The 17,258-nt window shown below is 35.9% G+C and overlaps 2 long non-coding RNA genes across 2 annotated transcripts; both read left to right on the top strand.

Annotated features, from left to right (window-relative positions):
• The first annotated feature begins 1,237 nt into the window (after positions 1 to 1,237).
• Positions 1,238 to 3,297, top strand: LOC123527512 (uncharacterized). Its single transcript, XR_006681763.2, has 2 exons — positions 1,238 to 1,623; positions 2,664 to 3,297. It is a non-coding gene; the product is annotated as an uncharacterized LOC123527512 (long non-coding RNA).
• Positions 3,298 to 5,214: 1,917 nt separating this feature from the next.
• LOC123527511 (uncharacterized) lies at positions 5,215 to 8,784 on the top strand. Its single transcript, XR_006681762.2, has 2 exons — positions 5,215 to 6,133; positions 7,719 to 8,784. It is a non-coding gene; the product is annotated as an uncharacterized LOC123527511 (long non-coding RNA).
• The last annotated feature ends 8,474 nt before the right edge of the window (positions 8,785 to 17,258 follow it).

Consider the following 17,258-nt stretch of genomic DNA (forward strand, 5'->3'; position numbering starts at 1 on the left):
TATGATTTAGGTCTGTGCACCGACTGTACACATAAAGTTTCCGTCTGATCATAAGGAGTAATGATTTTCTTTTTCCTTTTAATATACACTGAATGCATGTACATCCATCTGAAAATATGATATGAACAAGATATTTAACTATCGATAACTTCATTGCTTCTTTTCCACACAAAACTTGGGAACGGTATCGTTTTAAGGGAAGTTTCGTGTTTTTACGTTTTTTGTGTCTTTTTGGCGTTCCTTTTCTTCGGAAAGCCAAAACAGTGATTCTTCGCCATTTTTTGTCGTTTTTTTCGGGGGTTGGAGGGAGGGGTGGGGGGGGGGGCGAAATTCAGCTCATCGCTAATCAAAATAGTACGCCCAAACTGTAAAGAAAAAAAAAACAACAACAAAACTTGATGCTGAAACAAAAACATCAAAAATGACAAAAGTTATGACAGTTTTTGTGCTCCAGTGCTGGTTTTCATACCTTGCTTTGAACTAAGCATCGATAATTGTTACAAATGAGAATGTTTGGTAATTGAATAATGTATTTTTAGGAGAAAATAATTCAAATTCGATACAAAATGACGAGATTTTCTCAGCTCGGAGGCACGTGGCCCCATCCCCCAAATGAGCAAGAAAAAATATTGCAAACTTCTTAAAATAGCTATTAATATTACAAAGTTCGGATTGGGAAGATTTGTCTTACACAATAACTGTAGGAACAACATTTTTATTGATATTTTTGTACTTCAATACATGTTAGAAGGTCAAAATTACACGTACTACCAACTACAATAGTAGTTATATAAGATGACTGCGCCTCTCACAATGTCTGCGGCACCATCGAGATGCCTGCGGCACAGGACTGAATAGTCGGCAGAACGTGGGGATATGCCTTTTCCTTGACATGTATTTTATCTCAATCGATCAGATGTCATGTCTTTATATCATATACTACAGAAATACATCATTCCTTTTTACAGCAGATATGAAATGACTCGGAATATTCACTGTTTTTGTAATTTTCATGTTACTGTATCCGATGAAAAACACGCGCAAAATAACAATATCACATATTTCTTCACAAACTGGGCATGGATTTGTCGGCAAGACAAACTACATTCCGCTGCATTCCCCGATTTCTAAAAAGTTTTTACTGTACAAAGACAATAACCTAAAACCTTCAATTCTACTCACCTTGCTCGTTATTTTTGTAAACATCCTGCGCAATGCCTGCGCCGTCGGAGGCGCGATGCCTTCCTTTCAGTGCGGCACATTTTGTGCCGCAGGCAACGTTTCATACCCGTGATTTATGTTTCCTGTTTAATGGACCATCTCACATGTAGGTTTTGAGATCTTGTGTGACTTATAGGATGATGATCATCATGTTCTGTTGATATAGTTTGTTCCTATTCGTATCTCATATGTAATTATAAATTAGAATACAATGTCAAAGCAATTTGAATTGAATTGAATATTTACGGGATGTATTTTTCAGAAAGATTAATGGGATTTCCCTGCTATTAAGGGAATGTATTTTTAGATATTGGTTTCCCATTGTTATAGACTGAGCATGCGTACATTTCAACAGTGTGGATCAATACCCCGTTGCTGTGCGGAGTAAAAAGAATTCTAAAGGTAACATTTGTTTAATTCATTAATATCACTATTTCTTTTTTAATTCAGGTTTATTTTACTTTGTATCTTCTGTTTGGCAAAGTGTTGATTAAAAGTAGCGAGACAGATGGCCTGCAGGTCAGGTCCAAATCCAGGTACACTTTTATTGCGAAAGCCAGTAACTATATCAGTTATGTATGTCATATATTAAGTAAACAGTTTATTTAAAGGCACAGATAAATATCATCATGTCTTCCCATTTGTAGTTCGTTATTTGATTATGTTATGAAAATATTAATCCATCCGTACATTTAATACGCGATGAGACGGGTATAGTTACTTACTTAAATATTAAAGTGCTGAATTATACTTTTCCTTTTTTAATGCATTGATATGAAACATTATCCTTACAACCTTGGTGATTTGTCTGCAATAGACCATACATATATTAAATTAAAATCGTTTATTTCTCTTAAACTGTGTTTTATTTGACCTGGTGGGACGGAGTTAATCTCTGGCTTATGCAAATAATGGAAATCTAAAAAAAAAAACGAGCAAAATAGGTAGAGCTACACTGGTTACAGTGAAGGTAGATGGCCAGTGAATAAGAAATCAGGTTGCCGAATATACTACATATCCTGCACAATAATGCATTGGACAGTCGCGAAACCACGCCGGCCAGGTCGATTAAAATGGACTATACTCTCAAACAGTGAACTACTTTCTTAAATCATAGAAAAAAGATTCTTTTAAAAAAACGTATAAACTGTGTGAATGTCAACACAAAATATTAACTATTTGTTTATTTCAAATATACATATCTGTTCTAAATAAAAAAAAACAAAAAGCAAAGTTCATCAACAACGTTATTTAAAATGTAAAGTCTTTTCAATATTCTTTAACTGTGTCTTGCATGACCTTCGTTCGACCTTTTAAGTCATTATAATTGTAAAGAGATGTATGTTTTATTGATAGGTTTGTAGTCATGCGGTCGGTCTTTTACAATGCTTAATGGGCAGATCCTATCTAATACTTATAAAATAGATATTAACATTTAACAGACTGACAATGAGTGGTGAAGGAGGGTCGGACGGTGGCAGCGGACAAGGTGGAGGAGGTAGCGGCGGTGGAGGAAGTGGAGGTGGCGGTGGCCATGCAAAATTCGAAACAAATAATTTACAGCGAAATGAAGCTGGAAGTCATTATCGCACGTTTGACTTCTTAGAGTGCTGCAATATGACTACACCATGGATTTCGAACAGTTATTACAATGCCTCATATACATGTAGTGAAGGAAACCCAGGATAAACGAACTTTGAAGTGATGGTCATTTTAAAAAAACAAATATATATTAATATACTTTTAAGAGAAATGTTTATGTGAAAATTTATTTTATATAACGCTTTTAATACCTCAGTTATATGCTGACTTCGTAGTGTTACTAGAGATAACTTATTCTTCTTATAAATGTTAAAGCAAATTCTTTATTTCATCATAATGTGAATTTTTCATCGCATACTTGTTGTCACTGGAATACTTTGAACTTTATGAATCTTCAAGTAAAATATAGCTAGACATACTGTGTCAAAACAAGTTCTGAATATACAAGATGTTAACTTCTTTGCATTTACGGGTATTAAATGATCACTTTTGTGTAATGAAATACATGTACTAAAATAAAATATCTAAAGCAAATATGCTTGTCTTTTACTTCATCATAAAACACATTATATAATTATATTACATATAATCCAAGGATCATCTTAATTGTGTAGCATAGTTGTTATTAGAATTTTAAAGATGTAGTAAAATCTACATGTTTCATTGAATGTCCTCAGAGTATGTTTATGCATTTAGCTAATATCATCATTGATAAAATGTTAACATTTCTCCTCTGCCATGTTATCTTGGGAAATTTCTTCGTCGTTGTGTGACAGAGAAAATGATAAACACCCGAAGGATCGAAATATACTTCATACAAAAATAAATCAAAAATGAACTGTCGTCGCGGAGTTTCAAACCCATACTGAAAAAAAAGATATATTTAGCATACCACTTCCAGAGCTAACTTGTAATTGTTACAAAAATATTTAGTTTTGAATCTTTGTGAACATTTCATTATCGTGGGGCATTATACAAGCGTATTAAATAAAAACTGAATGAATAAAATCTAAACAGGTACGTAGCAGATAAAAATCTGGAAACACAATAACCCAAGAAGAGTTTTAAATGGTCCACCTGTCTTATTGTATAAATAGCAGTATTACGATTTTATAATCAGAATGACTTTCTTTCAGTTCATGCGCGGAATAATTTGTTTTAGGTCTTTAGGAGACACAACTAATGCTAAGTTCATATCCTCAGGACGACTGACACAATTTAATACAATCTCGCCAGGCATACGTATGGTTTTGACAACACAGAAAATGATGTTAGACGACCTTCAGCGATTTTTTTTCGGAAGTAAAGAGAATGAAAGTAGACGGGCTAAACCTGAAAACGAAAGTCACATTTGCATTGGTCTATAGTCAGGGGTCACGCGTAGGGGTCACCCCGTCCAAATGTATGCGCGTGGACTTTTTTCTCCTCTTTTTTTTTGCTAATGGGTAGTCACTTTTCAGCACTCGAACGATTTGAAAATACCTGGGCATAGCCCAGCATATCAGCTTTTCATCTACTAAAAAATATTTGAACTCTGAATAAACACAAATTCAACAGGGGTCCGTAACTGAGCAAGGGTATATGGAGATTTTTGAAACTTCGTCAAATCGTTTAAAATGTCCTTTTTGTTGTCTTAAAGTGTCAGTATATGCCTCGGATGTGAGATATTTCTGAATTTGAGAGCAGACCTAGTCGTGTAATAAATGTTGATTCTATGGAAGCTTGAAAGGGCCAGCAGACGTTAATTAATACGTTTTATTACGTTACAGGCGCGAAAAGGATATTTTGAAAATAAATGAAAACGATTCGAGATATTTTGAAAAGTAAAACTCGTTTCTTTTTCTGAGAAAGAAATAGTAATGACTCACATTTAAAATGAAATAATGGAATAACAACGTTTTTTTAACAAGTGCATTAATAAGTCCTTATTCAACATAATTATAACGTGACTTCACAAATGGCGAAATGTGGCGTAACAGTTTATTTTTTGGAAGCAGGCTTAATTTGATTTTATTTTGTACATAGTTAAGAGTTACTTTCAAGTGTTTTTATTTTGTTTTTCAATGTATCCCAAGTAATCATCAGCGTCTACTGTATATTCTGCTTATGTTTTAGACTTAAAGAGGCTTAATTTGTTCATGTAAGCATATTTTTCTGTTCTTATGTCAAAGCGTTTAAACTTTTAGCACTTCGCACATTGACTCTGGATAGGGAAACACACTAAAAATGAGCCGAGCCATGAGAAAACCAACATAGTGGGTTTGCGACCAGAATGGATCCAGACCAGCCTGCGCATCCGCGCAGTCTGGTCAGGATCCATGCTGTTCGCTTTCAGATCCTATTGCAATTAGAGAAACTGTTAGCGAACAGCATGGATCCTAACCAGACTGCGCGGATGCGCAGGCTGGTCTGGATCCATGCTGGTCGCAAACCCACTATGTTGGTTTTCTCATGGCGCGGCTCAAATAATGTTCACACATTATACAATAAACCTCCTCAGATTAATTTCGAAGCCATCCCCTCTTTGGCACAAACGATTTAGTAACATGTCTTACGACTTTTGGGCGTATTAAATAAAAGAGCAACGAAAAATCCCAACTGCCTGTGACGGGATTCGAACCCGTGTAGTTCGGGTGCTATAAAGTCCAATGCTCTAATAACTGAACCGAAGAGTCGACTCTCTCTCTCTGACGAAGTTGTCAGATATTTGCTTTAAACGTGTAGGCTATACGTACGCTACCCTAACACATGGATTGATGAAGGCATATATAACCTGTCTTCAGTCTACAAGAGCTTCCAGAGTTAAAAATGTCCTGAAACATGCTTTTTTCATTGATCTCCATACTGTAACTGAAGTGTAAATGTTGTGTTGAAAACATTAAATTTAACGACCATTTATTAATATGTTGGCATTCTGTCTGCTGATAATGTTGGAAAATTACATAGTATTAACTCTTATCCCTTGCATACCTGTAAACAAATCGCCTTTTCTTTCATAAGCACAGGGTCATTTTTGGGTTATGTTTGGTACTTTTTTTCTAAATCATTTGGCAGTCATTGACCTGTTTTACGCAAATCAACTGACAGTTTCTGTAATCAGACCGCACATAAACTTTACTTTGTCACTTTATGATTTAAACATTAAAAAATACTGTTTTATGTCAATTATAAATTATTTGGTGCAAGTGTATTCCTAAATACTCACCACTTTTGACCTAATAGAAGACTCAAGAAACCTATTTATAGATGGATTATTGGGCTTCCCCTGCTATTACCGAAATGTATAATTAGATATTGGTTTTCCACAGTTAGATACTGAGCATGCGTACATTTTGATCAATAGTGAAGTTGACGGTATATAAACTAAAAGGTAAACAATATTGTAATGTAGTATGTACGTTCTAGTAGTGTAGTATCTATAGGTGCTTCGTAATTACATAAAAAATGAGCCGCGCCATGAGAAAACCAACATAGTGGCTTTGCGACCAGCATAGATCCAGACAAGCCTGCGCATCCGCGCAGTCTGGTCAGGATCCATGCTATTCGCTAACAGTTTCTCTAATTACAATAGGCTTTGAAAGCGGACAGCACGGATCCTGACCAGACTGCGCTGATGCGCAGGCTGGTCTGGATCCATGCTGGTCGCAAAGCCACTATGCTGGTTTTCTCATGGCACGGTTCAAATAATGGTATCAGTAGCACGACATCAGGATATATCATATTCAATAGCATCAAGAGAAACGCAGAACAGAACAGCACTAAATATTTAATTAGTTTAAAGTATTAAAGCTTATCACCATAACATATTTTCAAATGGCGTGCAGAAGAAAACGAATTGCATGTACGTATACAGAATAGGGAAAGCATATCGGTACACAGCGTTATTCTATTATAGAAATATTTATATTTTCATATTTGGAAGTTCATGAAGTGTTAAGCTTATAATATCTCAATGCATTAAAATATGTAATTATGTACAAACTTTACTCAAATGAACAGTATGCCCTTTTCACATTGAGTAATATAGATCTAGTAACGAATGAAACGTAGTTAATAAAAAAAGATGTTTATCATTGATTACTCGCTGTAAGGATATTAATCGAATATATGATATATGTTATATGTGTGTTATCCGGGAAGATTCATACATTTATTTGTGGATACAATTATGGGCTATCAGTACAATAATATTGTTTACTGATACTAGTAATACTGCTTAAACATTAACCCTTACGCTGCTGAATTTCTAAAATGAACTTGCCCATCTTTCAATTTGGACAGTGCCATTAACTGTTAAAAGGGGTGCATACCAACATGATACGACTGACAGGCGAAGCGTGCAGATCATAATCAGACTGCACGGATGCGCAGGCTGATCATGACCTGCACCTTTCGCAAAGGCAGAATCAATCGTGCTCTGCATGATAAGGGTTAATATATCTCAGAGACGAGGTTATGTGAATTTTGAGTTGGTGTCAACGTTAAAAGAACAAAATAACTTTCGGTAATTATTATCTTTCATGTTAACATAAAACACTTGATAAATTCACGATTTAATTTCAACCGAAATAACACAATATAATATTAAAAAAAAGTTTTCTATTATAAAAAACTGGTGCATGTTCTTCTATGCCAACATACCGTAGAAATATTTTTGTCACTTAGTTTATGCTCGTGATTGTTGTGCAGTTTTGTGTTGCAATGTGTTTGCTGATAATAAAATATATGAATAATAGTTTGCAATTAATGTTTTAATGTGAAGCTAAGGCGCTCCAGTTACATAAAACAAGTTAGTTATTGGGATACCACTGCATCTATTATGGGTTTTATCTCTTTTTTTTTTTTTTTTGGCTTTTTGTTCGACTTTGTCTTTGTATTTAGGGTACATATTCTATATTCTGTCTAATTCTATATTTAGGATAAAAGCAAAGAGAAAGTACGTTTTGTATTTATAGATGAGTGGGCAAGGAGGTTCAGACGGTGGCACCGGACACGAGCCAGGCTGTGGTCGAGGTGGTGGTTGGAGTGCCAAATGTGCAAAATCTGTTTTTCAAAGAAACGAATTTGGATGTCAGTATAAGTGTACGAATGTCGACGGTGATTGCTGCATTTCGACAAACAATATTCTTCGCACCAGTATTGTAGTGCGCCAAGAAAACTCTGGATAAAATGACATTACGTAAACCGTTTATGCATAGATGAATCTTTAAACTTACATAGCAAAAGGACGTGCAGCTAACAAAGTACGACCTCTCACTCCAAGGCGAAAAACGTTTCAAGAAGATCCCTTGGAAGCATAGAAAGTAAACAAACAAACTAATAGCTCACTCGGTTTGATTGAGTCTCTTCACAAGGGGATAATTTCTTTCCACCCCCTAGCACCAGCTGGTGCGGAACTCATTATACATGTACATAACCTGAATGCATTCCGTGACATAAAATGACCAGAAAAAAAAAACTGAATCCACACTTACACATGTCCGTATTTTAGATTTTAGATCCCTGTATGTATGGAAAAATATTCAAATGACTTGGCACAAACATTTATATACTGTGTCATCGAAAACTGAAATGCATAGATCCAGTGGCTTCTTTGTAGAGGGCATAAGGAAATATTTGAAATTTATCTTTTTATCAACCATTGTGTATAATTTGATATTTGATTACTTTACTTAGATAAAAATTACAGTAAGGTGGCACTTCACCTACTTTATTTGTAAAAAAATATGTCTGCTTTGAGCAGTTTTCCTTGAATATTTGTATACATATGTATGGTCGCCGCATTATCACATGTCATCTTATATGTTTAAAATTGCAATTTTATTACCTGTACCCATATACTATTAAGTATGAATGTGAAAATATACATTGTATATATTGATAAACGTTTGGAGGGAAATCTTTTTATGCTGAATTTAACATTATCACATGTCATCTTCTGTGTTAAAAATTGCAATTTAATTATCTGTATTTTAATTTTATGTATTGCTAGACATGATAAAATGAGACATTTGCCACGAGTATGGAATGATATTTAGGTAAATATTACACAATGCCTGCTGACTGTTATAATTTACTCACTGACACTCCCATTGTGCTTACTGGTATAGTAATTATGCATGCTGGCACCTTTAACACGCTTGTTGACAATGATGCCACCCTTGTTGACAATGATATCATGCTTGCTGACAATGATACCATGCGTGCTGGAAGTTACAGCTTCTTTGCTTCTTAGACCCTGATGTCTATATCATAATTTCATTTGGCAAAATGACAGTGCCGTGTACCGTATTGGAATATTTCAACATGTTATGGTTATACTGGTTAATCTGTAATGCATCCAAGAACAAAATTCACGAATTGATCAACCAGTTAGGAAAATGTAATCAGGCACTAGGGAAAATAGGAGTAAGCATAATGTCATTTCAAAAGTATATGTCACATTTTGATAACAGGGGGCGCTATGTTCAAGTGGTCGTGTTCTTCCGTACTTTGAATAATTATTTGCCGGAAAGATTATCGAGGATATCCGCATATGTATAGAGATCTAACAATAGTTGCTTCCCCTTTTTGCAAATCGCCATTTGTCTTAACTTTATTATCCCCCGCCGATGAAATTGGGATGGGGTTCTGAAATGGCGTTGTCCGTCCGTCAGTCCGTCCGTCCGTTCGCAGCCATTTCTCAGTAACTAGCAGGTAGAATTTCATGAAACTTGAAATAAACATGAACCAACATACTGCGATGATGCCCGTCAAGTTTTTTTAGATTTGTCAATTTCCCTTAGAGTTATTGCCCTTGATTAATGAAAAATGCCCAAAAATGTCCGTCCGCAGCCATTTCTCAGTAACTATCGGGTAGAATTTCATAAAACTTGACATAAACATACACCAGCATACTGCGATGGTGCCCGTCAAATTTTTTATCGGATTGGTAAATTTTCCTTAGAGTTATTGCCCTTGATTTAATGAAAAATCTGCACCTGCAGCCATTTCTCAGTAACAAGCTGGTAGAACCTCATGAAATTTGAATTTAATATGAACCAACTTACTTCGATGATGCCGTTCATATTTTTTTTTTCAATTGGTCAATTTTCCTTAGAGTTATTGCCCTTTAATTGTTTAAAAATCTACAGATTTGTACATAACAAACCAACCCATTGGTAGAATTTCATTAAACTTCTTTCATTATTTTCTATGAACATTTAGTATAAACATGTGAAGTTTCGTACCCACACCTGGTCACTACCTTGCCTTTGTCACACACCCTCCCCCTCTCCCCCCCCCCCCCACCCCACATACTCCCCCCAAAAAAAATCATTCCTTTTTATTTATTTATTTTTCAAACCTTCCATGAATATTTACTAGCATGCAGAGTTGTACCATTCCCCCACCTCACTCTCCACTCGGTCTTGCCCACCACCCCGATCATACGTCCCCATCCCCAACCCAGTTTTTTTTTGTTTGTTTTTTTGCATTTTTAATTTTCCATCAATATTTATAATCATCAACAGGTGAAATTTTGCACCCTCACCCGGTCACCCCCGCTGCTCCCCTCCGCCCCCCCCCCCCCACACCAAACCCCAAAAAGAAAAAATATTCATTTTCTGTTAAAATGATTTTGACGAAATTATTTGCTTCTTAGTAACATCCTTAACTTTTTGCCAGAAATATTTTTTTGCCATTCCTCACCTCAAGCCCTTTCGGCGGGGGATACCAATTCATCGAAATTGCTTGTTTATTTTTAATGTTGCGTTTATTTACAAGTGACGTGTTATATAAATGGAAGACTTACAGTTTGAAATTCCTGAGATTTCACAAATTAAACTGGCTGTTAAGGACAGAATTTTGCAGATTGCTAATAATGTGTCAAACTGTCATTTTGAACAATGTAGAATATGAACTTGAGTCAGTGATGACTGTTTTGACACTTAGCCAAGAGCTAATTAAAATCCGTTATAGGCCGGATATTCCCGTTACCTTTCGTGAAAACTACAAACTTGCGCCCCCTGGTATCAAAATGTGACGTGCAATGTTGCACTTTGCATTATGCTTACTTTCAACTTGCTTTGTGGCTGATTGCATCTTTCATATTATGTGGTCACATCGTGTATTTTCTTCTGTGAGCATTGTAACTGTGCAATATTGCTTATATACAGTCCCGGCATGTTGAAATATTCCAATACGGTACACGGCACTGTCATTTTGCCAAATGAAATTATGATATAGACATCAGGGTCTAAGCAGCAAAGAAGTTGTAACTTCAAACACGCATGGTATCATTGTCAACAAGCGTGGTATCATTGTCAACAAGCGTGTTAAAGGTGCCAGCATGCATGATTACTATACCAGTAAGCACAATGGGAGTGTCAGTGAGTAAATTGTAACAGTCAGCAGGCATTGTGTAATATTTACCTAAATATCATTCCATACACGAGCAACAGACTTGACAGAGATTTGCATCTGTAAATATTTGTCAATTAAGATATAACTTCTGTTAGTTTTAACACCCTTGCTCAGTAGACAACTTTGCATTGCCTGGAAGAAATATCCTTATCTTAGACTTTTTGCAATCCCTTGTCAATGTTTGTACAGTTACTGTACATAATAATGTACATCATGTACATCAAAAGGATATATTTCGACAACCAAATCACTGACTAAATTGCATGGTGGCTGTTAATGAGAATGGATCGTACGGCAAGAAAGAATAAAGAAATATTTAAGATATCACGAGTTGCGATAATTCTTCTTCAATGTTTTGAAATTTATTATATGTTAAAGAAACACATGAAAATTAGTTGTATTCATTACTTTTTCTATTTAAAATTAAAAAGCATTCATCAAGGAGTACCGAAGATAAACTGCTTTTATTATTATAATAGAGCTTAATATGAACGACCGCTAAGTACGAATTCCTTCAGGATACATTGGTTAGGATGGTACGACCGCTAAGTACGAATTCCTTCGGGATACACTGGTTAGGATGGTACGACCGCTAAGTACGAATTCCTTCGGGATATATTGGTTAGGGTGGTAGGGAAGCTTTTTTATTCCCGAAGCAAATCGGGTTCGATTCCTGACTCAAACAAAGATATTTGACCAAACGTCAATTTTCAAAGAAAGACCATTTGTCAAAACCATGGACACCACTTTATTTAATACATTGTCTCAAAGGTATTTAAAGGAACAGTTAGGTAAGGAAATACTTACAAAAACACAACTGCACCATATAAATTTAATGCTTTCTGTTACACAATTAACATTGTGACAAAACGAGTATTCGACTTCAAATGTATCATATTATCAACAAAGTAAAACTCGACCTTATAAAACAAGATATGATGGCCCTATATCGCTCAAATGAATTTAGTTGCTGGCTGGAACAAATTTCTTTGCTAAAGCTTCAAAAACAAATACCTAGGTGAGTAGGTCATGGTAAGGATTATTCAAGATAACTACTGAAGCCTGTTATAAAATTATATAGATGGTCCAAATCTCTTTGTTGTAGCTTGAAAAAACAACAAAGCAGGTCAGTAGGTCAGGGTTAAGAATATTAAAGATGATTATTGAAATCTGTTTCAGAAGTTATACATGTGGTCCAAATTGTTTTGCTGCAACTTGAAAAACATGAAAGTAGGTCACAGCCATAAATTTATGACTATTTAAGATGAATATTGCAAAAATCATTAGCTATAAATGTGGTCGAAATTTCTATGCTGTAACTTCAAAAACAAGAAAGTAGGTCAGTAGGTCACAATTAAGACTATTCGAGATAAGTATTGAAACCTGTATCAAACATTATACTTACGGTCAAAATTTCTTTGCCATTGCTTCAAAAATGTAAAGCCAGGGACCACCTTGAAGAGAACTACTAGAGCATGCCACATATCAAATATCTGCGCACTGGGCCTTATGGTTTCAGAAAAGAATGTTTAAAGGTTTTCTCTATATAAGCCAATGAGAAAAACTGTGTTGACCCTGAGGACGCATTCATTTTTGACCCCAGGGTCATGATTTTAACACATTTGACTACTAGATAATACTAAATATCAAATATCTAAGGTATTGGCCTTTTGGTTCTGGACAAGAAGATTTTAAACGATTTTTCCTATATAAGTCAATGTAAACAAAAGTCCCAGAATGTCACAATATACGCCTGTCACAGCAAATTAGCAAATAGCACCTGTATTTGCAAATGGAATTTTAAATTTGTGGTTGTTTAGTAATTATTGTAATTCTTTTGTTTTTCTAAGTCCACAAAAAGCTCCTTACCAGGTAGAGGTACCTTAAAATACACCTAAAATTTGAAAGTAACATCTGTGTTGTACTACAGAAGAGTGGTCTTAGTTTTTCTCTACGGTCAATTATAAAAAGAAAACAAGAGGGTCATAATGACCCTGAATCGCTCACCTGAGTAATATGAGCCACATGTTTAAAATGGCAAACTGATGCTATAATATTACAAAGTAGGTCAGTAGGTCATATTTATGGTCACTGAAAGTCAGTTTTAAGATAGGTGTGCAAAACTGTACAAGTCATCAAAATTTCAAGGCTGCATCTTAAAAAAACAAAAAAGTAGGTCCGTAGGTCAAGGTCACAGTCAGGTGACCCCTCATCACTTGGGGTCATCAGGTAATTATAATTAAACAGTCTACGAAATATGATCTGATAATTTTTTTAAGTTTTTATTCCTATATAACTAATACAGCAAGTGACACCCAGGACAGGGCCTCTTTTCACCCCATATAACTTGAACAATCTTGTTATACATCCACTAGGCAATGCTACACACCAAATATCGAAGGCCTAGGCCTTGAACTTTCAGACAATTTCCTATATAAGTCTATGTTAAATTTGGGACCCCCAGGGCAGAGCCTCTTTTCACCCCAGGGGCATAATTTGAACGATTTTAGTATAGGACCACAAGGCAATGCTACATACCAAATATCAAAAGCCTTGGCCTTGCAGTTTCAGGCAAGAAAATTTTTTTCCCCTATATGTCTATGTAAAACTTAAAACCCCCCGGGAAAGGGCCTCTTTTCACCCCAGCGTTATAATTTGAACAATTCTGGTAGAAGACCTCAAGGCAATGCTACATACCAAATATCAAAGTAGGTCTTGTGGTTTTAGACAAGAAGATTTTTAAAGTTTTTTTCCTATATAAGTCTATGTAAAACTTGGGACCCCCCGGGGCGGGGCCTCTTTTCACCCTAGGGGCACAATTTGAACAATCTTCATAGAGGACCATTAGATGATGTCACATGCCAAATATCAAGACTCTATGCCTTGCGGTTTTGGACAAGAAGATTTTTACAGTTTTTCCTTTCGGTTGCCATGGCAACCAGAGTTCTGCATGGAATTCAATTCTTTGAATAATTTTAAAAGGGGGCCACTCAATGATCATTCCTGTGAAGTTTGATGTAATTCTATCCAGTGGTTTTCAAGAAGAAGATTTTTTTTTAAAATGTTCAACGAACGACACACGACGGACATTGAGCGGTCACAAAAGCTCACCATGAGCCTTTGGCTCAGATGAGCTAAAAATACAAAAAAAGGTTGTAAGTCCACACAAAAATCCTTACCAGGTAGAGATAGGACAAAATACACCTCAAAATGTAACATGCATGTTGTACTACAGAAAAGTAGTCTCGATATTTCCCTACGACTAGTGATGAAAAAGTCACATTATAGGCTATTTAAAGTAACAACAAATGGAAGTAATTCTAAAGAAGGGACCTGCACATGACACTCAGTCTCATTGTGCCAAGTTACATCAAAATCCCTCCATGCATGGAGAAGAAAAGCTCCAGACAAAGTAATTCTTGTATCTGACCTTTGGCCTCTAAGTGTGACCTTGACCTTAGATATAGGGACCTGGTTCTTGCGCAAGACACTCCGTCTCATGATGGTGAACAATTGTACCAAGTTTCATCAAAATCCCTCCATGCATGAAGAAGATAAGCTCCGGAAAATGTCTATGGACGCCGCCCGCCCGCCTGCCAGGGGCGTTCCCATAATACGTCCCGTTTTTCAAACGGGCGTATAAAAAGAGATCCCCCGGGCGTGGCATATATTGACCCCAGGGTCTTGATTTGAACAATCTTGGTAGAGGAGAACCACTAGAGCATGCCACATACTAAATATCTAAGCTCTGTGCCTTATGGTTTAAGACAAGAATTTTTTTAAAGGTTTTTCCCTATACAAGTCTATTTAAACCATACCCCCGCTGGGGCGGGACCAGTTTTAACCCCAGTGGGATAATTTGAACAATTTTGGTAAAGGCTGCTTATCAAATATCAAAGCCCTACGCCATATGGTTTTGTACTGGAAGATTTTCAAAGTTTTCCCTACATAAGTCTATATAAACCATGTGACCCCAATCGCGGGGCCATATATTATCATAGGGGGGTTATTTGAACAATCATGGTAGAGGACCACTCGATAATGCTCCATAATAAATATCAAAGCCCTAGGCCCTGTGGTTTTGGACAAGAAGAATTTCACATTTTTTCCATATATATATGTCTATATAAACCATGTGACCCACAGGGCGGGGCCATATTTGACTCTAGGGGGATAATTTGAACAATCAATGTAGAGGACCACTCGATAATGCTACATACCAAATATCAAAGCCCTAGGTCATGTGGTTTTGGACCAGAATATCTTCGAAGTTTTCCCTATATAAGTCTTTATAAATCATGTGACCCCTGGGGCGGACCATATTTGACCCTTTGGGGATAATTTGAACAATCTTGTTAGAGGACCACTAGATGATGCTACATACCAAATATCAAAGCCCTAGGAACTGTGATTATGAACAAGAAGTTTTTTTTAAAGTTTTTTCCGCATTTAGAGTTCTGTGTGGAATTCAATTCTTTGAACACTTCTTAAAGGAAACCATCCACGAAACATTCCTTGCAAGTTTCATCAAATTAGCCTGGTTGGACAGGCGACCGGCGGTGAGCTAACTACAGATAAATTTCACAATCAAGTATTGACATTAATCAGAAATGAGCGAGCTCAATTTACTATTAATCCATCTTTCCAGTATCAAGATTTTGTTTCTGATTTTTCTTGAAATATAAGAAAGTATATATTATATAAATACATTCAGCTAATTTTGACACAACTGTTCCATGTTTCAAATAAAAACGAAATCACTATAATATCTATGTAATCACAAATGCAGCATTTCAATACAAAATTGCTATTGTGTAGACAAAAAATCAAATTTTGTCACAGGCCATAACTTTACACAGGAGAAAACTTATTTTGTCCGTAAAATCAACATTTTAGGTTATCTTAAATATTAATCAAAGTACTGAAAGTACAGAAAGGCTGTCTACCACAAAACTCTGAACGAAAACTGTGCGGAAAAGATGTTTGCAAAGTCTTAGATATTATAGGTTTTCCATATCAAACTAAGGCAAGCATAGGGTATTGACGTGATGAACCATCTTGATAAACTTGTGAAGGTAGTGTAAGGATATTACAGACTAGAGATGGTGAAAAAATATATTGTGTTTGCTTCATAAGTGATACAAATGGTACATAATTCTCACTTGGGAATCTGAAACCGCAAAATCAAAATCTTATAAAAAAAAGTCAGGTTCCGAGAACATAATCCAATCAAACCTCATAGGATAATGAGCGAAATTCATTCTTTATTCGGGAAACCTAGTTTATCAAATGTAAACCATGGTGTACGGTCGATATATTAGAAGTAAAAACATCAACTATGGTTTACGGCCGTGAACCTATATTTACGAGTTTATGAACATGAACCCCTGTTTACGAACGTGAGTCAAGGTTTATGATCGTGAACCATAGTTAACGGACGTGACATGTATGTAAAATGTCCAATAATAACATGAACCCAGTTTCACAGTCGAAACACTAGGATTAACTATGAATAAACTAGGTTTTCGAACGTAAAAACATGTAAACCTATTCTTTCGAGCGAAAACATTCAAGATTATTTCGTAAACCATAGTTCACGTTGTATACCCAAGTTAAGGTTCAATCGAGGAACCTAGTTAATCGGACGTAAACATGGGTTCAAGAGAGTAAACTATAGTTTACGCCCGTTATCCTGTGTGTTCGCTCGAAAATTTATGTTAGTTTTCGATAATCCTAGTTTTTCGACCAAGAGTGTAATTATTGGATAATTTGATTGCCGAAAACCATTGTTTACGGACGTGAACCTATGTTTACGACCATGAGCTTGGGTTTACGAGCGTGAACTATAGTTTACGAACGTTAACCTAGGTTTACGTTTGATAAACTTGGTTTCCCGAACAAAACTATGATTTTTGGTCATTATCCTATGTTCACGAGCGTGAGCCTATGTTTACGGTATACCTAAGTTCTCGATCGTTAACATATGTTCACGTTCGTAAACTATGGTTTACACTCGTGAACCCTGGATAACTCCCGTAAACACAGGTTCACGCTCGTGAACTTATAATAACGACCGAAATTCAAAGTTCAAT

Source organism: Mercenaria mercenaria, chromosome 14 (assembly GCF_021730395.1).
Source record: "Mercenaria mercenaria strain notata chromosome 14, MADL_Memer_1, whole genome shotgun sequence".
Lineage (NCBI taxonomy): Eukaryota > Metazoa > Mollusca > Bivalvia > Venerida > Veneridae > Mercenaria > Mercenaria mercenaria.